Source organism: Cygnus atratus, chromosome 6 (genome assembly GCF_013377495.2).
Source record: "Cygnus atratus isolate AKBS03 ecotype Queensland, Australia chromosome 6, CAtr_DNAZoo_HiC_assembly, whole genome shotgun sequence".
NCBI classification, from domain to species: domain Eukaryota; kingdom Metazoa; phylum Chordata; class Aves; order Anseriformes; family Anatidae; genus Cygnus; species Cygnus atratus.
In genome coordinates, this window is record NC_066367.1 from 23,197,210 (window position 1) to 23,222,317 (window position 25,108).

Genomic DNA, 25,108 nt, shown 5'->3' on the forward strand with positions numbered 1-25,108 from the left:
TCCTTAAGCTGGTTGGAAAATGCGCTCTGTAGCTGTGCCCCAAAGGGCAAATGGAGGAGAGGTCGCCGGCGAGATCTGTGGGTGACAGCGCGCGCCGATGCCGCCGTGGCAGGCTTCTTCCAGGTGGAGAAACCCCTCCGCAGGTGGGCGCAGGCGGCTGCGCGTGGAGCCGCTGAAACGGGCGGCAGGACTGCGGGCCCTCCGTGCGCTGCTCTGCGCAGGGAACCCCCGCGACAGCGCAAGTTCGGTTCCTGCGTTTTCTTAGAGTTTAAGTTGTAGCTTACAAAAATTGCTATTTCCTTTTTCCTCATTTTAGAGAAATATCTTTTTGATAAGAATTGCTCATGTGCTATCTCAGTGGCGCTCTGCAGATGCTGCCTAACAGTGTATGGAGTTATCTTTGTATCTTGTACTTGAAGCATTCAAGTCCGTACGTAATAAAACTTGCTTATTGTGTGTGCTGGTTTTGGTTTGGTTTTAATAAATGCCCTGGATACACCCACGCTGACGATCTTGTCTGGCGCTTCTGCATACTTTGTAAATGAAGCCAATTTATTCGATCCTCTCCCTGAAAGGGCCATTAATGCCGGCACGGTGGGGCCTTGGTGGGCGTGGGGCGAGGCTCCCGCTGCCCGCGGATGTGAGCGAGCGGCCGGCCTGCGGCGCGCCGATAAGCCAGGGGCTCCTCGCACCGCCGTGCACTCCTTGGGCTCAGAGGGCTGAAAGGGCACACTGAATCGGAAAAACAAACAGACCCGTTTTTCCTGTCAATAGGCAGGGAAAGAGGTGAACACGGGGGTATTATGTGGTCTTAAGACCCTGTGTACCAGAGGTTTCTTTTGTTAGCGTGTAGCCATTCTCCGCTCAAACGCTTCCTACACAAGGAGCTGGGGCCTGCGCCTTTCTCCGCTGAAGTCCCTGGAAAACTCCCATTAACTTCATTCATGTAGGCTGAGGCCGTTTAAAGATTGACTTTCTGATCTCCCTTTCACTCAGGCTTCACCTGCAGGGGTGAGCTGATGTCAGACAATACCGAGGAGTGTTATGAGCCTAACTCTTCATTTTTTTCGTGATAGCTAGAAACAGTTCAGATTAATTCCTTGTGCGCTCTGTGCAATCCATATTCAGACAATGGAGTTATAATTGTATTTTAGTCTAAGAGACCAGATATTGTAGGAAAAGTAGCCTGCCATCATCTGTAAAAGGAGCAGCTAGATGTCCTCTGCTAACAGCACCTAGTATATGAGCCTAGGGAAAAAATAAGTAACTTCAAAATGAAACTAAAATGTTTTGAGCAGTTTGTGTGTCTCTGTTTATATAGTAACATACATGATATCAGAATGATGGTATAAGAGCACTTCATTTTCAGTATTTTTCTGTTACATTTTTAAGACTGTGTAACAGATTATGGTAGTTTAATACTAGATACTGTGTTGAAAAGGCGAGGGATTTGCTGGTAAAAGTCATTGTGATACTATTGATTTATTTTAAGGCATAGTAATGTAATGTGAAATTCTGTCTTCATTTAAAATGCTGGCAAACCTCTAGTTAGCTATAGTAGGTCCAGAGTTTTGCCCATACTCTCTCTTTGTTTTCACAAAGAACTCTATTTTGTTTTATAAACGAATCTGTGCTTACACTATTACGCTTGCTATCTGTTGTATCTATTTCAGTGTGTAACTCAGGCATGTAGAAGCCAGTCGGCATCCTCAGTTTCAGGTCAGATGCGATTAGGTGGTGTCTAATCCTTTCTGTGTTTTAGGGTGCTTGTAAGAATACTAAAATAGGGTGTCTGAAGTTGTATTTCCAATAGCGTTTCCTGCATTATGGGTAAATGGACATATTTAAAAAATAAATAAAACAAAAAAGCACCTCTTGCCAGGTTGTGTTAAAAGTTAGGCGTGATCAAAATGAGTAGCAACTCTGATGATTTTCTTGAAATGCAGACTCAAGTCTAGTTAAAGGCTAAAACCCATGGAGTATCTGCAATAATAACCTATCACAGTGCTCGTGACCACGCATCCTCTCTGAAGAAGGTAGGCGTAATCTAATATTTTTGCTAACGAGGTTACGCGAGTTATGCAAAGAGCGCACATGTGTGCATCCGTGAGGCTGAGGAAGCGACGCGATACACAATATCCTGCTCAGCCCCGGCGTGCTGTGCTGAGAGCTGATGGCTCCATCCCTGCTCCCGCCTTCGGTATTCTCATGTAAATCGGGAGGCGCTCCTCCGAAGTAAATATTTCTACACACTGTAAAATTATCGTAAATGGGAAAATTAGGCTTTCTCCTGCCATCTGCTCCTTGAATCCATAGAGCTAGCGCAGATATCTGACGGAAGTGCTCCGTGCAACGAGGCTGCTCCCCTCGGGCTTCTGGCAGAGGCAGAGCCGGCAGCTGCCCAGGGCTGGGACGGAGGTGACCACGGTGGCCCACCCGCCACAGCCCGCTGTGGTCAGGCCTCCCGGCTGCTTGGCCTGGTAACAGTGCTTCTTGTTATGTTTTGATGAGCATCGTATTTATCTTGCCTGTGTAAGTAGATTTACATAGTTTGCTGCTTTCAAGCAGATTAGCTGGGCGTAGCTGCACGTGAGGAATTTAACACTGATTTGGTGTTTGGCCTGTTTAAGGGCAGACATGCAAAGCTGTTGATTAATCTTTCCGTGCAGCTCTGTTAACATCAGGCGCTGTGCCACAGGTTGGGTTTTGTTCGAGGCTCAAGAAGGGGGTTAAATGAAGAAAGCCTTGGCCAGTCTTAGGCTAAAAATACAGCTGAGCTTTTCACTCTATCTGTAGGTTTAAGGTATTGAGAAGCTCCACCTGTAACCCTACTTCATCGTTTCAGTTTCCTGTGTTTGCGTGTGAGAGGGAGCCACACTGAACTTGGTGTGGCCCCCTCACGGCACACAGCCCCCCCAGCAGCAGCGAGACCAGGTGGCTGTGGTGCCCTTACCGAGCACTTACCTGAATGCATGGGATTAGCTTATTTTTGTTTCTTTCTGAGTTTTAAGACTTGGTTACTTTCTTTTGTCAGCTTGCCCTGACCAGGTCAATTTCCCTTCAAATTGTACTCAATCTGTACAGTCTACCTCCATTTAAGGAGACTTGGCTCTTATATTAAGCACTATCTATTTTAGATTTTTAAGTGCATCTCCAAGATTGTAAAGTACTGCTTTGTTCTCAGGAGAGCAAAACTGCTCAGTCAGTGGGTTTCCATACTTGTAAGACAAACGTGAATGAAAGAAATAAAGCATCTTATCTTGTCAGTCATGATGGTACAGATTATGAAAAGCGATAAGATTCTTATCTGTTTTTGGCAATTTAAAGTTTTTGTTTAGTATTTCTAAAAGGGTAAATAGTATATTTTTATCTCTTTGGAAGTTTTATTGTTTAAAGTTTGTATCTTTGTCAGTAAGCTTCACGTGGAAGGGAAAATGGAAGCCTGGGTCTTGAACATCTGCTGTTTTCTTTTGGGTTCATTTTTTTTTCCTGAAACTTCCAACTGTTTAAAGAAAAAAAAGTGCTTGAGTTAACACATTTCAGAAGGGTTAGATCCTTTAAACTAGGATTACTGGCGGGGTGGAGAGGGGAAGGAAGGGAGGAGAAAATCCTTTCCCAAGAGCTTGTGATGGCTCCTAAAACAGCAGCACAGTACTGCAATCAAGTTAATAAAAGTAATGGGAATTTGCCATGCATTTTTTTCTGGTAACTAACAAGAAAAGATAGCTGTTTCAGTCAGCGTTTTTTTTTCCATCTCTAAAGTTTTCATTAAAATTGATGTTTGCTTGTTTTGTGAGATGGGATACAACAAAAGAAGTCAGTGGAGAATAGGAACTCGTTTGCTTCTCCCTTCACAGCTCCATTTCCGGGTTCTTAGGGATGTTTTTCTCTGTTTCTGCCTCAGATTGTTTTTAAAAGCGCTTATTTAGGGGACACTGTGAAGGCGTATAAAGCTGTAGTCCTAATGAAAAGGTGTTGGAAGTGTTTTGATCTTGGCTGGAGCATGTTGGTCAGAAGATTTCTAGAAAGCCAACAGAACCACATTTAAATGCCTTCAAAAACCTCGTTGAAGTAATTGTTACTTATTTTGCATACGTTTCAGAATTACAGTGTGCTGTGGTAATTATAACAGCACTGCAGAAGCCACTGTATTTGCAGCTTCCTGATGCAACAGGAAAGGGAAGGGATGAGTTACTAACAGAGGAGAAACATGGGGGAGAAGCATGTGTTAGATAAGCACAAGCCTTCAACCCAGCAACTTAGCAAAACATACACACAACAAGAAATCATGTGCTACAGGGGCTGGTTACTGTGATTAGCACAGGTTTGGCTCTGCTTTCCTCAAGGGACTGTAGTTACAGCAGAGTAGCTGCAGCTGTGTGCTGACACACAGTGCTCTCAAACTCCAGCTGAAGTAACTGAGCGCTGGTCGGGGAGTGCTTAAAGCAGATTCAGGTTGTGCTAAGTTTCTGTCAGTTTGAGTTAGTTTGTGCATCATGGTTTAAATTTAGTAACATTTATTTTGGTTTATGTAAATTGATTTTAACAATAAAACTTTATACCAATTCTAAAGCCTAACTCATGCACTGAGATTCACTGGCTTAAAATATCCAGCAAATATTTTGAAATGTGATAAGCTCTTTAAAACACAAGTATAGTTACTGTGTTTCAAAAGCGTCCATTTTCCTGAATTTATGGTGTAGTATGATGATACATCAGCTTTCCGGTCTGTTGCAAAATCAGAGCTAATAACTATGAATGCATACAAATAAATATATAATGTTAACAAAAATATCCTTTTGTTCATGCATCCTCATGAAAGCCCTGTTGTTCGCTTAATTGTACTGGTTTAGGAAATCATTGCTCTGTGTCTTATTTGTTTAAAGTAATCTGCTTTGGGAAAATGATGTGTCAAATGGAGTGGGTGTTTTGATTTTCACTTGCTTGGTTGGTCGACCTGCAGAACTTCAGTGAAGTTGCGGTGGGAACAAATCGTGCTTTGTTCTGTGCAGACCGATTTGGGCCTAATTTTCCTTGGTTGCTTGGTTGAAGAACAGAAGAAACAGCAGCGCAAGGTGAGCATCACGCTTAGTCTTGCCTGACGTTTCTCTGTTTGTGAAATGAAGCATTTCGTTTCGGCAACTGAATGTACGGTGACTTTGGTTTATCACCGATGCTGTTCCTTGACAGTGTCTCTTAGCGGCACTCTCACATGCTATTCTGGGCAGATTTTCTGTTTCCCCACTTAGATGAGAAGGAGATTTGTTTCTTTTCTTACCTTCTATTGTTTTCTGTTCTTTTATATCTAAATCTCCTCTACCAGATGGTGCTTTGCTTCAAGAAAGTGTAGATGTGACTCCACAGGTTAACTATATTTCATACATTCTGTCATCTGGGTACTACAGCGTAACAGTGTTAGGCTTCAGTCCTTTCAGACATCTGAGACACATGTGTGGCACTTCGATTTTAGTGTGCCTAAGGAGTGAAACCCAGAACTGGGGTATGGGTTTGAGTGGCAGTTGCAGGGCGCGTTCCCGAGGCTGGTTAGTTGCGGGGCGCTGGCTTTGAGCTCGAGGAGCTGCTGGCTCCCAGGAAGGCTGCTGCAGCTGGCTGGAGAAGTATCCGGCTATCTCCAGAAATCTGAAGCAATGTTCTTGTATGCTTGACTCCTCCTAGGTGAATCAGAACCCTGTCGTAACATCTGTCTAACCCACAAGGAACCGTATCAGTTCATGCTTGTCAGTGCAGTAATCTGAAATCACTCAAAACACAAAGGCAGATGGTGAAGGTAAAATCAAATATAAATCCATGTTTACAAACCTTCAAACAAAAAATACAAGATTCTTAAAACTGGCAAACAGAAAAAAAAAAAAAAGCAGCACACAGCAGTAGAGCACTGGAAAGTTATCTTTACCTTGTATGTAGAGCTGTGGCAGATGACTTCCAGTCTTCCCAGGGAGAATCTGGTTATTGCACAACCCTGGTCCCTCAGGTTGCCTTCAGAGAGAAGTCTCTGATTTAAGGCTCTGTATGCTGTTTTTTCTTCTCAGGAGGTACTAACATCTCCTGGGCACGGCCAGGTGCAATGCTGCCCACCCAGGCTTTGTAGTACTCTTCAGCCCAGCATTAAGAAGATGGTTGGTGTGTTGCAAAGGAGATTATGCTTTCATGCTATGATGGATGAATTTCAAGTCTTGGAGTGGTGTTTTTCTTTCTCCTACCTATATGCATAATTTGCTAATAATGCTTTATACAGTTGTGCAACAGGAATTTTCTCTTGGCTTCTGTTGGTGGCCTGGAACATGCCTCTTGTGAGCCCGGGAGGACAGCACCCCCACCAAATAAACCTGGGCTCTGGCAGAGCTGGGCAAACAGTTGCACAGATTTCTGACCGATGTAGAAGCTACTGCCAGCAGGATGAGGTCCTTTGAAGTGTTTCGTGGTCTGTGTTCCAGATGAGTTCAAGAAGAGGTCTGAAAATGTGGGTCTGAGCTTTAAGACTCTTGCTTATGCCACTGCATATTTGCATACCCAGTGGTGCCACTGAGTGCGGCGAGACTACTGATGTGAATAAGTGCTTATTGAGACAGAGTATCAGAAGACCTTTGAATTTGCCTCATGAGAAACCTGAGATGAATGGTTGGCATATCCTAGGGTTGGTATTAGACTGACATTCAGCAGAATCAAATGGTATTTAAATTGCTTTAATATTATTCCGTCCAATCTACTTGGCTTACATGATCCCCATTACAGTAGTACTTGTGCTTATTTAAAAATCCTTCTGCGTAATTTGGGAAAAAACATTGGAGTTAGGTATTTAATACAGCTACTTAGCTACTAACCTTTGAAACAGTGACTGTTTTTGGCCTTTTTTCAGCATTCCAGGAGATGTAGTTCTGGGTGCTGCTTGTGATAAATGCTTAGCAAAACCAGATTTTCTCAAAAGTATTTCTACGGTGTTTAGCTTAAATAAAAAAATAAGTGATAACTGATCCTTTAGTGTGTTGGGGAAACAGTGCTTCCAATGTGTGTGTGTCCATAGAAATATTCCAGAACTGGGGACAGTTTTTGAAAGGAGAGAAACAGCGGTATCCTGGGGTATGGAGGAACTGCGGAGAATGTTGAAAATCTTGAGTAATTTTAATGGTGAAGAATACTGGGACGTAATTCACTGTGTAGAACTTTTGTTGGTTAGCAGTACTGGTGAACTTTAGGGCACACTGTGGCACTAAGAGACAAATAGAATGGTTTTTTTTGGTGCCCTGGGAGCTGCTTCCATTCCCAGTTATGATATTCCACAATCCTACAAAGGCTAATGCGTGATGGAAATGGTTGAGGAAGTCATTCATTGTTTCAGCATTATGGTGATATTTTAATTGCTATAGTGACAAAATCAGGTTAACTCTTGGACCAGATTTTGTCACATTGCCAACAAACATACTGTTCTTAGATCTGTCACGTGCATGGTGTTGTGGTCTCAGGGAAGTCACCAAGAGCTGAGGACTGGCTTAGTCATTATAGGAGGCATTTTGGCTTTTCATGTAACCCTTCTTCTTTACATCTTCTGATCAGTTGATAGGAATTCCCTGCTCTGAAGCTCTTGACCTTTTTGTGCTTTCAGTTTTAATGTTTCACTTGCAACTTTATTGTTGTTTCAGAATTAACATATGGTTTATATTCCTGTATACAAAATGATGGAATTAACCTATCTGTGTTTTTCATTCTTCAATCAAAAGATGTTTTCTTTTCGGTGTTACAGTTCTCTGGTGAACCCCTTCCAAAATTACTGAATTCACAGAGCTGGTTTCCTTTCTCCACCTTCTTCCTCCCCTAAAGTAAGTTCTGTGTTGAGCCTCTTCCTCCCCTAAAGTAAGTTCTGTGTTGAGCCATTGTCTAGGGTGATGCTAAAAGTGCCAGGTCAGCCACACCTATAATGTTTATACAAGGACAGTACAGGGATTAAGGTAGTGACATAAAGTTCAAATTTCATTGTCTTGTCAAAGACTTTTTGGATAATCTTAGGTAAATTGTTTAGGTTTGGCTCTTCAAAAGGTATTTGGTAATAGTGGTTTTCCTTCCTCGCACAGATTTTGTTCAGAAATCTACTAAGATACTGAAGTGGGTCAGATATTACTGTAACTAAGGCTAAAATGCTTAATGGATATATATGCATACACACCACATATATACATGTCTACATTTAAGCCTGTTCTTCAAAGCTCAGGATTGAACGGATTATTCAGAGTGGTAAAACCTCATGTTCAAATTTTGCTCATCATTGACTCTGTGAGTAGTTCCTTTACAGTCTGGGGGAACGTTCACATGAATACTCTTCTGGATGTTTCCAGATTAATAACAATGACGGAGTTCATTTTGGCAAGAAACTGGACTGGTAGACCTGTCCACAACTTCAGTTTTAGGAAGATGTTGTATTTTTGTCAGCATTAGTCTTCCTTTCCAAGCAGAATTTTTGTATGCAGACAACTACGTAGAACAGGAATAACTCCATGAAGTTTCATGGCCTAGATTTTGCAGTTTTTTTTTCGTGTTTTTTTTTCTAGGTAGTTATAGTGCTTTATGGCTTTCTCTCTCCTGCTAAATTAACCCCATATTTTTTTCTCCTTTGGGAAGTTCCCCTTTCCAATATTCTGTTGTCCCATTTTAATTTTGAAGTCCAGTTAAATCATGTATACTCAGAGGTTTGGTTTATTCTTTTAGCAAATGCAATGTGCAGTCTGACTTCAATTTACCATGACTGTTGTAGCAAACTAGTAATGACTTACAAGATTATTAGTGTTAAACATCCAACAGTTGCACAGATTGACAAGCTGTAAAGGTAGGACCTGAATATTCTGGTTAAAAATACAATTTATTGAACTTGCCCACAACGTAGGACAAATCTGAAAGCGGTTGTTCAGGATGATATTTGTGCAGTAAGTAGAGGCAAGTGATTAATTTATCTTAAAATGTTCTCTGTTAGCTGTGCAGATACCTGTTCATTACAGTGTTTTGAAGTTAATAATTCAGAGTGTACTTATCAAAAGGATTTTCTTTTATCCGTAATTTTTGATGTACTCAGAGGTAAGATTCCTCAGCTGAATTCTTGTGCCAAGGACAAGAACACAATTAATAAAAGCGTGGATGGATCAGGGTCTGTGCCCAAATGGAGTAGTTTATTTCTGACTTGTGTTTGGCATGAAAGTATTCATCATCCTTTGCCATAGCACCAGATGTGGTTCAAGTGAAACATCCCTTCCCCTCGCAGAAACAGAGGCTCTTGCACAGGTGCTGCAGTTGTATGTGCCAGCTGTGCTCGTACACGGCTGCACGTGCATCTAACTATGCTGGTGACTGCTGTAGGCACTGCTTGCTTCACTTCTGCAATTCTAGCTCTAGCTGTTTGTATGTCTGAGCTAGACTATTGTCTGTGCTGCCAGGACCGCCCCATCTTGGCTGTGGAATTCCTCGTATATTTAGAGTGTTGTATTAGCAGTACATCTGGAAGCCTTCCTAGGTGTTATCTAATTCTTGTAATTTTTCATTTCAGAATTAACAATGCTCTGTAGTGTCTATGGGTGATTCATTATGCAGGCAGACATTCTCTCCAGCAGCAGTCTGGAGTATTGCTTCCTTTAACTTTTAAGATACACCAAAGACCACTGTCCTGCATTTGCTCAGCTTACTGCTGCTAAACATTCATAATTTAACTTAAAAATGAAGTTTTGTGATATAAAAGGAATCATTAATTGTCATGCACTGTGAAGTCACCGACATTTTAATACTAAAGTCATACTATACTGCTTGAGTTTCAGATAGCTGAACAATATTCTTAACCACTTAAACCTACTTTTCTCTTGGAATTAAAAATCTCTTGGAATTAAAAACTAGTTACATGAGTTATCATTATAGTTTACAAGCGTGTGTGTGTGTGTATATGTAATATGTATGTTTATCTCTTGGTTCGAACCAAGAAAGAAGCCTCAAATTAGAAGGCAAAATGAGAAGGAAGTTCAGGTACCATGGAAAAGAGTTAGAAGAGGTTGTCTGTTTGCATTATTCAAATATAAATTCCAGATTTTGAGAAGAACAGGAAATGATAAATAAAACAGGCTTAAGTACAGAAGTTTTTTTGGCAGTGTATGCTCAAGGATTTGGTAAAAGATTGTCATTAAAAAGAAGGGGGGGAGGAGGAAATGTTTTCAGCAGTCATAAAGTATTGGATCTAATAAGTGATAAGCATCTACTAAAACATCTTTCTTTAAAGAACGAAAAAAGACTAACTCAGATTTGTTTCAGATACAGTGATAAGTAAAATCTGTCCCTGAAGCCAGAGCAGCATTGCTGCCTATGGTACGTACACAGGTTTTCACCAAAGTTTTAGCAGCTGGACTTGTACATGCTGGTTTTTGTCATACTTTAAAGGCTTAGTTGCAGAGATAGGTACCAAATGTATTTTCTGCAGTTACATAGCTTGTGTATGTAAAGCTGAAGCTGGTTTAATTTCTGATTGTTTTACTGCCTAACACTGTACTGTTACCACTTCCACGAGTCAGCACTGATGGTAAAAGAGACAGTCTGAACTTCCCTTTTTTTTTTTTTTTTTTTTTTTTTTTCAGTGCGGTCAAGATTTCTGCTTTGGGCCAGCTTAAGCTATTCCTTGAACTAGTCTCAGTTTGTGGTCCCACAGGGAGTGGGACCCAGCTGGCTGAAGTGCAGTCGGCCAGCAATTGCTGCTGGTGCACATATTTGGGGCCCCCGAGCCAAACCGAGGGAAAGGTGGTCTCTAAAGCTGAGCTGCTGACAGGGCTGGCAAAGTCGTCCGTGCTTGTTATTTGGTTCTGCACCAAAACCAACTTATCAGAGCAGCAGATCTAGCCAGTGGTGATGAAGCTGTTTGACTTCTTTATACCACCTTTTTCCTTTTCTCTAACTGCAAATCTGAGGTCTTCCAGAAAGTTCAACTTCTACTTCACAACTCTATTAAAGAGTTGACTGTTCATGTTTAAGACATGAACAATATGTCAACAAAATTCAATAATGTCTGAAAGATCTCAGCTTTTTGTGCTGCTCTTAATCGGCCCGATGGCATGGTCAGAGGTTGTTATGGAAAAATCATCCTGAAGGTACAACTGGAAATCTCCTGGGGAGCTCCACCACAGCTTAATGACCTCTGGAAATCTTGCCCTCGTTTTTATGGATGAGTCTTCAGTTTTAATCTTGCTTACCTTTACAAGTTTGAGAGCGTCATCCTATTGAAGGAATCCTGATTTCCCTATTTACAAAGAGAAGGAAACTACTATTTATAAAATTTGGCTCATGTGCTCAATTCTGTTTACAATGATTTTTGCAAATTCCTTGCTGTGTTTCATCAAGTCCCATATCCGTTTTGTTCGCAGTATTGTGAATTGTCTTAATGTATGGAAGGACTCCTCGCCTGTGCAACCTTAATCACTTGCATTTAGGGGAACACTTATTTTTTTTATTATAACTTTGCATAAAGAGGATTAGATTCACTAATTGGTTAGATTCCCTAACTAATACTTTTTAACTACATGTCACGCTTCTCTTTTTTTATGGCTTAAAATTCAAAAGAGTTCACCCACAGACTGGTTTAAATCAGTGTTTGGTAACTTTGTGCTTTAAGGGGACTTCTAAACTCAACTTCTGTGGGCCGTGGAGCTATACATGCTTCCCGAAGTAGCTTTCATCAAACAACTATCTTTAATCTGAAAGCTATTGGTTTTGATACAAACTGGGACAAGTTATCTTTTTCTATGGCATAAGGAGACCTCAAGAATTAGATTATGCCCTGTAAAGTCTGGTAGACATTCGTCCTCTGCAAGAACGTAAAGGCACTGGCCGTAAACGAGGGTGCAGCTGGGTGATGCTAAGTGGTTCTCTCAGTAAGAGCCACAGGCAGAGGTATTTGTACCTCCAACCTCGCTCTGCCTCTGCGTTCCTTTGACCCCAAAGTGGGCTGGCTCTGAGCCACGTTATTGCAGTCGTTGCAGAGGCAGAGATTTACTAATGGAAGCGTGCTGTTAGGGAAGCGACACATCTGAGCAGCACATTCATTATTCTGGGTTACCTTCACTGCGGGTCCAGACCCTTAATGTTAGGTTGTGGGAGTACGTGAGAAGTACAGGTAGTACATGAGAAGAATGGAAATATCATTGATCCTTGGAGCAATACTGCTAATACAAAAAATGTGAACTTTTTTTTTTTTTTTTTAAGGAATGTGTTAAAAAGTCAGTTCTCAGTTATTGATGAGTGGTTTGTCCTGACTGCAGATTTGGTGTGCCATTGGTTCAGACCTTCCAAACTTGGTTTTAAGTAGGACCTGCTAGAATGCCGCAGAGATGGTTCTGCTAGAGGAGGGCATCATCTCTTCTGGGGCCAGCAGCTCTTGAAAACTATACAGCTGCCATCTCATAATATAGTATCACCAGAGTCTGGAGTGTCTGGGTGTATGGCTTATAGTCTGGGTGTATGGCTTATAGACTCTGTCTGCCCAGTGCTCTTGGCTCTGGGATAGCAGTAGAGAAGCACCCTTGTTTGGATTGGATCTACCCAGATGAGCTGCCAGCTCTGGCAGAATATTGCACGTGTGGGCCTGGAACAATGGTGCTTAGGTAGCTGGGCACTGTGATCTTGAGCACTACAAGCTGCAGGAGGCCTTAAGTTGGGTACAGCACCTCATCAGCGTATTAGTGCCATCCTGTGCTTTATTTAACAGGTCTTCTGGGAACATGCTGTACTGCAGCAAGCATTGCTGCCGTTGTATGGTTTTGTTGGAAACAGCCTGAATGTGTTGAGGCTGATGCTGAGCAAATGCTACCAAGCCCTGCTTCATCCAAGTTGAATGTGATTAGATAGCATTTGTACTATACTCGGCGTTGTGTCCTGGAGTATCCCAGTCCGTTTGCTCAAACTGTGATGGAACATTACTTGGTGACCTCTCCATTAGGAATCCTGGTAATGAAACAAGTGATAGGTGTATTACTGTAACATCTGAAACTATTCTTAAAGTAAATATTCTTTTTCCACTCTTGAGCATGGAAATTATGTAGCTGGAGAGAAAAAAAGGTGTGGGAGGGCATAATCGCTAAGTGTCGTGAGGTGCATGAGGCATGCTGATTGTAAAGGTGAGAGGAAAGTGCTTCCCTCTAACTTCTAGGAACCTGAACTGAGCTACAGCTGCAAGATACGAATTTAGAGACATTCAGAGAAAAAAAAGACTTTTTTTTTTCCCCTCAGGAGAAAATTGTCCAGATGTTAACATTTTTGTTATTTCTTATAGCACATAGTTGCAAGAAAACATGTGATAAAAGCCTTTGAAAGAAAAAATAAGTGTGTGATGCTGCCTGTCTTAGGTCACCTGAACACTGATCACTGTAGCTGGATTCAGGATCCAGGTAGATGGCATGCACAGATCTGGCCGAAGGCAGATATCACCACCGTACCTGTATACACACCCACTTCTTAAAGGCCAAGGGGCAGCATGCTGATAATAAGGCATAGAAACATGTTCATAGTTTCTTGTTGCTTGTCAAGCTACATCTTCTGCAACTAGTGTTTGCTGATCAGCTGAGGCAGTCATAAGTTGTCTGTAGTATCTCCAACATTGTACTCCAACAGCATTTTCTGTAGGAACAGCAGCCTCAGGATAAGTGTTGGTTGGTATCTGTCCGGACCACTCATCGACCAGATGAGCTGTTCCTTGTTTCTGAATTTCCCAGGAGTTAAACATAGTTGATCATGCTCAATTGATTTTAGATTTGTTTTGTGGTGCCTGTGCATAGGTAAATCACTGTGTGCTATGTAGGGGAGAGCTGTGGGAGTCTTTCTGGCCACAACAGACCAGCCTTCTATTCCTGAGGAGCAGAGGAGTGTTCTGCGCATGAATGAGCATATTTTGTCATATGCCTGTAGAAATGGACCATTTATGCCACTAGAATATGTTGCAGTGAACCCTAGGCCAAACATGTTGGGTGTGGTGGGCTTTCCTAAAGCTTTGTAACAATGCACGATCGTCTTTGAGAAATATCAAAAGGTGACAGATAGCCACTGCCCCCCCCGAATTTAGAAATAGTTGTTGTTGATGCTAAAGTCAAGTCTTCCCACACACACAGCTCTTCCTCAGTTCTTGGTTTAAATTGGTTTTGCTTTGGCTGAGTTGAAGTACAATAAAACAAAGCATTGCTTCATCACCTCCCATGAGACTACAACTAGCAGCTTGTCCATCCTGCCGTTGTTAGCACGTGCATGACTGCAGATGTAGTTGCATTGAGGAGAATCGTGGGTGAGTACCACTCCTACATCTCACCACACTGTGGGCAGCACAGCCAGGTGCCTGCACTGCTGCTTGCATGGGGTCTGCAACACCAGCCTTGCAATGGGAAGCAATGCAAGAGGGGCAAACATTTTAAGAGCAATGAAGTCCGACTCCAGTTCTTTTCTAATGAGATTTGAACTTCCAAGGTTTATTTTAGGAAGCCATGTAGAGTCTCAGGAATCATTTAGAAGACTTCAGGAATTTCATTTGCAGCCATGTACGTGCTACACACAACCTCATTAAAATCCAAAGAAAACTGGCACACGTATTGCAGTGTGCAAACCAAGTAGAGTTTGCTCTCTACTATTCTGTAGAGAAGCCTTATGTTGAAAGGTTTGCCAACATCATACGTTCGTGCTTTTTGGTCTGTCAGTTTTATACAACATTGAAATTTATAAAGCTTTTGGGCAAATTTGTGCAAATGAAGGTAGAACCACTGTGTGAAAGCAGAACAAGGCTGATGTATGTAAATGCAGAAGACTGACAACTCCTTACATAAGAGTCTGATTATTTTAAAAGTTGCTACTGATCTTGCTCTTGTTCTAAAATCAGCTACGTTGCTAATTTAGCAATACTTAGCTGCTTCCATTCAGCTAGGGTTTTCTTCCTGTAAGGGAGAATCACACTTTGGAGATGTGTTCACCCTGACAAAGAATTGCACGCTGAGTGTCAGACATTGTATGTAGCCCAGTTGCAGACTGCAAAGTTAGCACAAATTCTTAGCATTCCTTACTGTTTCTACTGAAAGTGGCTATCAGCTATCTGCTGGTACCTGTGGATCTGCTGGTATCTGTGGAGTACCAAATCCTGCGTTGCATTTACTGTGCACTGTTGGTGCTTCTTGAATTAGTTGGAATGTCATTAAAATATGGTTACTTTGGTTTTCAAATCAAGAACTTTGCTTTAGAACTCAAATGTTATACAAAGTCAGTTTTGGGGGGAAAAAAACACAACAAGGAGATTTCAAGTACGCACAGTCCTGTGCATGCCTGAAGTTAGATTTCTTTTTAGATTTTTACTCCAGTTATATTTTATAGCTGCCATCACAGCTACAAGACACTCATTAGAAACATCACGTTCAAAATCTGAGTTCTGAATTCAGGTTTTTAAAACTGTTGGTTACTTATGAAAGGATCCCAGTATACGAACTTTGTCACGATTTGAAAAGGAGATGAGTAGAAGGATAAAATACAGAAGGTTACCATACGTGCCCCTGGTCCTCCCTGATGGTATTGCAGACGGAGACTAGCTTATAGCTTTATCTGTCTGGGAGCCTGCTGGAAGAAAGATACTATTGATCTCTGTACACGTTTTGTTAGATGGATGGGCAGCTTTCAAACATTTGGAGAATAGATAACATGCTGTGGCTAGGGGTAATACAAAAGGGTCTGAAGTCAGTGTTAAAGTGGAATACTTGATCTTCTCCGATGTTTGTGTCCGTGGCTGCTTGCATCCTGAGAGTGCACCACAGCAGCCAAAAGCTACATTCAGTTTTTCAGGAAAAAGAAAGGAAGTCAAAATTTCCCCCTGAAATAAAAGTCCAGTCAAAAGTCTTTTTCTGGGGGGGTGGGGTGGAGGTGGTCATGGTAGCAAAAAAGGAAACAATTGTTTTACTGAGTACTTCTAAATCCGTATAAAAGTACTAGGGAAAACTAGCAGTCAACTTCGAAATGTAGAGAATCTTTCACAGTTCTTTTTTCTCTGCTGTATTCTGTTTTTTGTTGTGTTTTTTTTTTTTTTTTAAATGTTGACTAAATATACATTAATATCACCAGGACTTTTCTTAATTACATATAATATTAACATAAAATAATTATACCATTTCTGTCTGTGTTTTCCTAGGAGTTATGCCTGAGACTTGCTTTACTACATTACCAGTAATATTGTGTATGTCCTCTTCCAGTCTGTTGGTTATAATGAGTTGTATCTGCTGCGTTTTTATCATATTGCAGAATGTAAGAACCACAAGGGCACTTTCTGAAATTTCAAAAGTGAGTAACATAAAGATGAAAAGAACTTACAGCACAGCACAGATGAGTTCTATGGCAAATGTTATAAAGGACCGTGCAAATACTTGCAGTGAAGTAGCCAGGGAGTGCAGTGATGCTCAGAGTCGTGTTCTTCTGGTGAGGAGTCATTCGTTGCCATGGACAGGGTGTAGACTTATGCAGGCTTAACTGTAACGTAGCACAGGGACATAAGCTGCTGAGCAACAGAATTGGATCTTCTTGGCATTGGTGTTATGCTAACCTTCATGATGCGCTTGCGTGGTGCTTCTATACTAGCACTTCTTTGTTGATGACCTATAAAGTAGTTAGGTCTGAAGACACAAAGCATTAGGCAATTAAAAAAGGAAAAACATTAGCAAACTGAATATGAAGGATAAAATGTCTAAACTGATCTATACTTTAAAGCATAAGCTGTGTATCTCAAGAGAACGTGTTGCTGGGGTTGTCTGGATTCCATCTTGATGACGAAGTGTTACAAAACTGGCTTCTTTTCTAGAGGGCTTTTTCTGACGTGCCACCTTTCCTTCTGCTGGAGCTGCTGGCTGCAGTGAGATGGGCGTTGTCTGCCAGAGAAAGATTAAGATTTAGGAATGTAGAAAAAAGGGCCAGAGCCAGCTGCCTTTACGGTCCCATCTACGTCTTCAAAGAACACAGTAGGAGAAGCAGGAATGGGCTGGGGGCTGTACTGCACAGTGCTACTTATTGAATACTGGCGTAACAGAACGGTGGCCTTGCCAAAAAGAAGGTATGTTTTGTTCTTTAAAATAGCATGGAGGGGAGCACAGTAACAATGATGCCACAGTGCTGGTATGGTATACTGCCCATATGGAACCAGCAGTCGTAGACAAAGGGATTTGAATAAGAATTGACTCCCTCATACATGGTCAGGCACAAGTTCTTCAATTTATTTTTTAACTTCAATAAACAGAAAATGACATAGCGGATCCCATGTCAGCCAAAAGAGCCATCTGTGGTCTAACCCTGTGACAAACAGTATAGCAATAATTCCAATGCCACCAACAGTGTGGAGTTTGCCAAAAAAGCAGATGCTTCTTTTGACATGCATCTTCAATGCCATTTCTGTCCTGTGATTGCTGTCGATGGAGGGAGCGTGGATAGGCTAGCCAGATGAGCAGAATGCTGAGATTGCAGTTTGGGGGGGGGGGGAAATGAGAATTTGGAAAATAGAAACAAACAAATAATAATAAAAAGACACTATAAACAATAAAAAAGTCTGAAATAAAAAACTGCAGTTTATCTATGTACCTCAAGAAGCTCGTGATGCTTTATAAGTAAGAAACAATATTTAAAAGCTTATTACAAACCTTGTATTAATTTAATATAATATGGAAGAGCAGTAAAAAATATTTCAGGAAAGAGCAGATTTTTTTCTGCAGAATTTTTAATTTTCAAAAGAAAACATTTTTTTTGTATAGTTTCCTAAAGAAATAGAGGTTGAGCAGACATACTTTCTACTGTACTGCCAGTAATACCAATATTCAAGCAGTTCTCTGAATAAGCCTGGGTGAGTATCTCTATGTCCATAGTGTACTCCTTTTTAACATGATCCTAGGAATCCCATCAGCAACTTCATGAGTTATATGAACGTAGCTGGACTAATCACCAAAATGAGATGGTGGATGGCATCTTTAGTTGTTGAAAATGAGGATGGCTTCAAGAATGTTGCGTATTTACTACTACTGTTTATGAAACAAAGAACTTAATTACCTATGCTCATAAAAATATACATCTTAACATATCATAAACATAAATACTTGAAAACTCTAAGCTTTGGATTACATTAAATATTGTCCATGGCCCCATTTGTAGCAGTGGAGGCAAAAGTTCAGAATAGCTAATGACACAAAGGGTGACCAATATCACAGCTGTGCAGGTGATCTGCCGTCTTCTAATGCAGGGGTCTGTCCTCTGAGCAGGAGCAACTGCCTTGTGTGATGCCATCTCACATCCATGGCTTAGTTTTGCAGAAAGTTAGTTTAGAGAAATGGTTACCTGCTATACATTGCTGCCTTGTTTTCCTGCAAGGGAGCAAGAAAATACCCAGGGTATATCCCCGTCCTCCAGTTTCCATACATTTAAGTCCCACCTGTTGGTGCCGCTTCCGGTATGCTACTTTTCCCGATTACATACACTCTTAAGTACAGTAAAAGGATAATGCATGTTTTTTTATTTTCAGATTTCAGTGCACTTGTTTCCAGATTTGATGAATAAGAATAATTAATTGCCATCTTTCCTTTGGATTTTTGATCACAGTAGATGTCAGGTTGTTTTTAGTTTTTCTTTCTTGAAAAAATGACAGGGGCATTGTATTATCATAGTCAGAGGTATTATCTGTTTTGAGGGATTACTATGCCTTCTGATGTTCAGTCCTGTATAGAGTAATTTTACTTATTAAGAAGAGATTAAAAACAGCAAGGTTAGGATGCGCCATGAATTTAAGGGTTGGGAGGAAGAGGAAGTGATGGTATCAGTGATGCTGCTCAGTGTGCTTTTTGCTCTGCTTCTTCCCTTCCCGTGACAGTGCAAGCTAAGATCATAAGTGTATTTGCTTGTGATCTCCACTCCAGTCCATATCTCGCTTTCTGCTACAGAGTCCATTAGAAAGGAAACTGCTGATCAAGACTTTTTTTTTTTTTTTCCTGATGAAAAATATCACCTGACAGTGTCAGAGGTCTCAGTCAAGATCTATACATATTTACTACTTCTACCTTATCCACTAAGCTGGTTATCCTGGCAGTGAAGAAAATTAGATTGTTTTGATGATGTGATCTGTTTTTGACAGATCTTTTCTGTGTGCTTTTTTGTCATTCTGTTATCATCCAGATTCTTGTAAACTGATTGTTTAATAATTTGTTCCAGAATATTTCCGGGAATTGAAGTTTGGCTGACTGCTGTGAAATTCCCTGGGTCCTCCTCTTCCCCTTTAAAAAACAACAACAAAAAAAAACTGCAAGACATTTGATGGCTGGCAGAGAAATGAAACTATTTATGGGAGTTCTATATGTGCCAGCTGCAGTTTGACTCATTTTTTTATTTTTATTTTTTTTATGTCCTGGGAATTTGACTGCTTTCATGAAGTAGAACAATTGCCTGAAAACTTGTTCTTTTTATTTGATATTAATCTGTTTTGGGCTGACACCTGAAGAGTTTTTAAATGGTGGTAGTGAGTAGGAGTTTCCTGTTACATGAATGTTTAAGCAAAATCATATATCCAGTGAGAAGCGACTGCTGTGACCATCTAGTTTAGGGATTTCTAAACCTCTTAACACTGTGAGCGCTGAAATAGTCATTTGTCAGAGGCAGATGCTACTTTTCTGCACTTTTTCCCTTAAACCTCTTAGATGCTGCCTTCAATGTGGTGAGAACCCCTCCACATGCTTGCCTTGGTGGCATTTTATGGGTTCCACTGGAAATCCGGCCCTTTCTGCTATGTAGGAGTTTCCTGCTACCACGTGACCCAGTGCAGCGCCTCTCCTTTAGCATAACCTGAGCCGTAAACTTACTGAGTCTTGTTGACTTAGCCTGGAAGTTCTGTCTTCTGAGCTGCCCTTGAGGTGCTTGTGAGCTGGATGTGACTTGCAGGCTCTCGACCATCCCTGGTCCAGTCGTACCTCCTGCATGACACGGGAGTCCCTAAGTGAAGTGCTGTTTCAACTGAGGAGTTTCTCCTACCACGGAAATACCTTGACTGGCTGTTTTTTGGTGTGAAGTATGTTGTAGGGTTTTATACCATGCTTGCAATGTCTACCAATAGATGTGTAACACAAGGGAGAAATGATTTTTGTTAGTTGCATTCAGTGCCATGTGCTGGACTTGCTGCAGTTCAGAGCCGTGAGTAAACCCATTGGTGTGTGAGTTAAGCCTTTCTACAAAGGGACGTGTTTCCTTCTAATTGCAGCTTGAATCCTCAGCCTGGAACAAAAACTTCAACATAGGATCGGGATTCAGTACTCTTTTCTGTCTGGATCCTGAGCAAAAGCCTTGGCTGGTTGCTCTGGAGGAAGCAGGTCTGTGTTTTTACTATAGTCAAGAAGGAAGCTGGCAGTGAATTCTTTTGTGTCTATTGCTCAACGAAGGGCTAACCACAAAAACATGCACATGTTTTTCTGTCCAGTAGATCTCAGTACCAAGCTCTCTTTCTTCAGGTACTTCAGCATCTTGACTTTCTTTCTCTGTTGTTTTAACCTAGGTTGACTGTTGGCTTGCTGCGGCCTGTTCAGGTTTCAGAAGCTAAAACTCAAATATTTTGCTTTAGATGTATCTACAGCGTTGTCATGGCAAGGGCATGGTACCAATATTGTCCAGGGAATCCAGTGTAAAACAGAGGGACAAGGATGCTGTGATTCATGATGAGCAAGCAGAAGGGAGAAGTACTAATAGCTTCTGCAAAAGAACAGGGGCTTAGCCAGTTCAGCCCTCCATTCTTTCTCCTTTGTGGTAGGTTTTGTGCTGTGGTGCGGCTAGTTTCTTGTATCCATCACCTTCTGTTTGTCTCTGGATGAGGGGAGTCAGTCAGTGGAACGCTTGAAAATCCCCAGTGGGATGAACTTGATAGATGAGATGAGCTCCTTGGAGCTTTGAAGCTTTTCCGTTACCAATGAGAAGAGCTACCTGAACCAGGAGGAGCTTCTGCATTCCTTGCTTGCTCTGTTGTTGCAACCTCTCCTGCCATCCCCAAATTAGAGCTCCTTTTCTATTAAAAAATAATAATAATAAAAAATCATTCTTGGAGGGAGAAAAAAAACCAATTGGGTAGCATCAGCATGGGTTTTGTCGTATGTTTCAATGTTGCCGTGATTATGCTCCCCTTTTTCAAGTGTCTTCCTAAAATGGAAATGCATAGATCTGGAGCTGTATTTATTTCCTTACTGGTAGGAAATTGCTGTTCTACTAAACCTTAGTATGTGTAATTTAAATACTATTAGTTTCAGCTCCTCTAAAAGTTCAGGAACACAACATTTTGTAACAGGCTGGAATGGTACCTTCTGTTGTTAGTTAGTAATCATTGCTTTCTGCTGAGAACAAATGTAGTCCAGAAAGTTGCTGTGAAAGATGTTTTGTCCTCTTAACCATCCTGAGCAAAAGAGCTGTCAGAGGGGAGAGGACTTGGGTTATAAGCAGGACGTTCTAGGATTGAAATTGTTAGGAGCCTCTGAACTGTGACTAAGGGTTTATGCTAAACTGTCTCATTTCAGTGCTAATAGAACCATGCTCTATAAACATCTTTTTACAGGGAGGCTAAGAAAAGCATCTATTCACTCTTGCATTTCTGTATTTTAAGGAAAGGCCTCTTAAATTTCTCAGAAAAAAAGCGTATTGGCTGCTTTCCTGGATTTTACCAGAAACTTTTCTGGTTCTTAATGGCAAGATAATTTAAATGACTTAGAACGTAATGGACTAGAGAAGAAAGACAATATTAATTTAAAAAGTCAAAGTGAAATTAACTGATTTTACTTTCATAGACATGTTATCCCATATATGTTTTTTTGTTTCCTTATGTTTTCTTTCAGTGTGGAAAACACTGTTGTCTGTATTTTAGAAAAACAATTTTCAGAGGACTTGGCTTTAACATAAAGGCAGGCGAGGAACAGGGCATAACCCTCTCGTTATCTGCTAAAGCTCTTCTTAAAACTTACGTGCTAAGGAGTTACATGTGAGGGAGGGGGTTTCCAGTTCTGTGTGACTTTTGAGTACTTGAATCTCAGCCTTTTTGTTGCAGTTAATCTTTAGCATAGTGCCAGCTGTAGTACTTTTGTCATAATTCTTCCATGCCAAAATAGGGAAGTTTTTGTTTTTTTTTTAAGAAACCCAGGGCTGTGTCTCCAGGTGTTCCTGGGTTGTCTATGATGTGTCATAACAGGGAGAGTCTCTGCTTGCTGCCAGCCTCCACGCACGGGGTCCTGCCTCTTCCAACACCTACTTGTTTCTTCTCCGTGTAGCTGGAGCACCAGCAGCCATCTCCACTGCATAAAGGAAGATGGAATAGGCTTGGATCCTGGCTGTGCAAACAGCTCTGTATGATCATGAGACACGATATCGATGGTCTCAGGTTTGTGCAGTAAACCAGCCCTTGCTGGAATCACCCTGTTGATTCCCACAGCGTCACCGAGACCACGTTCTTCCCCCATTCATAGTGAACGTAAGGTCAGTGGTTTAAAGGAGGAGGGGGGAGGCCCCAGGGCTGTTTCTCCTGAGAAGGTTCTCAGTGAGAGTCTGGAGGGCAAGGCTCCCGAGAGTCTCTCGGCATTTTATATTAGTACAATCTTGAAAATGCTTAGAAAGCAGCTGACTTGCTGCATCTTTGTGACAAGTGCTGACAGAGCGAAGAACAACAGTCAGAGAACCTACCCTAAGGGAGGAGATGGGAGTGCAGCAGCAGATCTTCCTTTTCCTACTGGTTGACTCACGTCCATTGAGAATTGGACTTGGAGAGGCCTCCAGAACTTCAGTTTTGCTTGCCATAACATTTCAGACATGATGATGGAAAACATGAAACAAAATAGTGCAGGACACTCAAAATGGCATCCCCGTACAGCTGTCAGTTTGCAGCGTACACTAAATGGTCAGTTTAATGATGCCTGATCTAAGGGAAGTTGATAAAGCAACTGTCTTCATCACAGAATAGTCATTTCTGTTGAACGTTTGGATTTCTTCCTTCAGTTCAGGACATGATTTTATTCCAGACAACCTGTTTCCTAAGCTGCTGAAGTGTGACACTGTTTTGCTTCACCAGATGTGGCATCTTCTCTTTTCCTGAGCCCTAGCTTACATCGTCGGTTTTGAAACTATGGCATGATCCAAGCAGCAGTCAGGCTAAATTGGATGATTAATGTGTGCTGTAATTTATGGCTTGAGTTAGAGTAGATGTGTGAGAACTTACTCTATTGGTAGAAGTCATGGTATTTTTCCCATCAGGAATTTTAGCTGTGCAGAGGAGCTCATAATTAAATGCTAGCATGCTGTATAACTTCACAGAGATGCTTTTATAACACTAAGTTAGAGAAGTGAATGGATTGCTACCATAATAATCGTGCTCTGGTTTGGGACAATGGTTATCATTGTGTCTTCAGCTATCTGTGTCTTCAGCTTGCTGGAGTTTCCTTGGGCTTTTGTAGTCTGAAAGTCACAAGGATCAGTATCGCTCAACTCCTAGGTCAAAGGAATTTCTCAGGGTTGTTCCTTTTTGTTTGGGTTGGGTGGTTTTTTGTGTGAGTTTTTCCTGTTGACAATGAAAAGATTCTTCTCCTTGGCAGACAAAATCCTGCTCTGACTCGTTTCCAGTCCTTAAGCACAACACAGTTTATAAGACAGACAAGAATGGTTCATATAAAGAGTATATTCTCCAGCTGTTTTTCCATACTTACTTGTGATCATTCCCATTTTGCCTCTATATGCAGGCACAGACACAGGCAGGCGGCTTTCCTTAGTGTGAGGCGCTCCTCAGGGGCTCTTCTGCCATTGAGTGTTTCCCTTTCCTAACCTGTACCTGTGGTTTTCTGCCACTGCGATGGGGCTGTGGTGGGCCAGAGGGGGGTCCTGGAGCTGAGGGCGGGTGGTGGCAGCTCCGTGCAGCTGGCTCCAGTATTGGGTGGGGAGCTCATGCGACATGTGGTGGGATCCTCGGGGTTTTTTTTGCTCAAATGTTTGTTGAAGATGGTAGGAAGGAAAGTGCTATGGAGAAAGAATGATCAACAGTTGCCTTTGGGAATGAACTCCGAGGAAGAAATGGTAAACCGGCATGGCAGTTGATCCTTGTGAGCAGGAACGTTGTCACAAGAAAATGATCTGCTCCTTAAGCTTGTTCCTCCTCTGTTCATGTTCAGTGTTTTAATTTACGATGTAGTGATTAAAAAGAACAATTAATGAATGTGGTTTTGCTCCTATTACATTATTGCAAACTGTTGTGAAGTCCATATGATAAAATCTTAAGAACAGCTTTTGATACAAATTTGCAACAGAGACTACAGTTTGTACAACAAACTTTTTACAAAGCCTGAAATCAGTTTGGAAAAGCTTTCAGTTAATGTTCATGAAAGCTGTTTCCAAACAAACAACCCCAAACTTTGGCGAGGTCTCCACAGCAAAACATCTTGCCAGCAAGCGCTGTATTAGCCAGGGGTGTGGAAAATAGTCATGCATCCTCGCTGACATCGATACGTTGGCAAAACCCCAGGCGTGGATGCAGCTGTGCCGGCGGAGGAGAACTTTTATCAGCTTAGCTTATGTCGTTTGGGGAGGTGATGCAACCAGGCCAGCAGAAAAACTCCTCTCTTGGCGCACACTGCGGGCGTGGGAGGCTCTGCCAGCGCGGCTCCAGCAGCTGGGCTCCGCCAGGGCCGAGCCTCGTGCAGCAGCTGCGGCTGGACAAGGAAAGAAAAGCTGCCCTGAACCAAAGAGGGACCTCCATCTTCCAGGTTTACCAGTAGCTGATCAGGAGCCGAGCAGAAAGAGTGGTTCAAATTTTAAAATGAGGCTTTAATGTAAAAAATAATAATAAAAAACGTTTAAGGTGTGTGGTTTTAAGATGTCACTGGTCCTTTGGTAGCTGTTCATGTGTTGCTGGGTTGCAGGGTTTTTCAGGCTGCAGCGTGCCAAACATCTGTGTTTTGCAAAGCCTTTTCAGGCTGGTAAAGGTATGAATTGCTGTGGAAGCAGTCAAAAACCTTCTGTCTGTAAACTTAGGAAGACAACTGTAATCACATTTGCATTCCCATCATATTTGGATGTAACCACTAGCACTAGA

The 25,108-nt window shown here is 41.6% G+C and overlaps 1 protein-coding gene across 14 annotated transcripts in view; it reads left to right on the forward strand.

Moving 5' to 3' along the window:
* The window catches only part of RBMS1 (RNA binding motif single stranded interacting protein 1), a 154,933-nt gene that overhangs the window by 62,457 nt on the left and 67,368 nt on the right, over positions 1 to 25,108 (forward strand). The window lies entirely within an intron of this gene.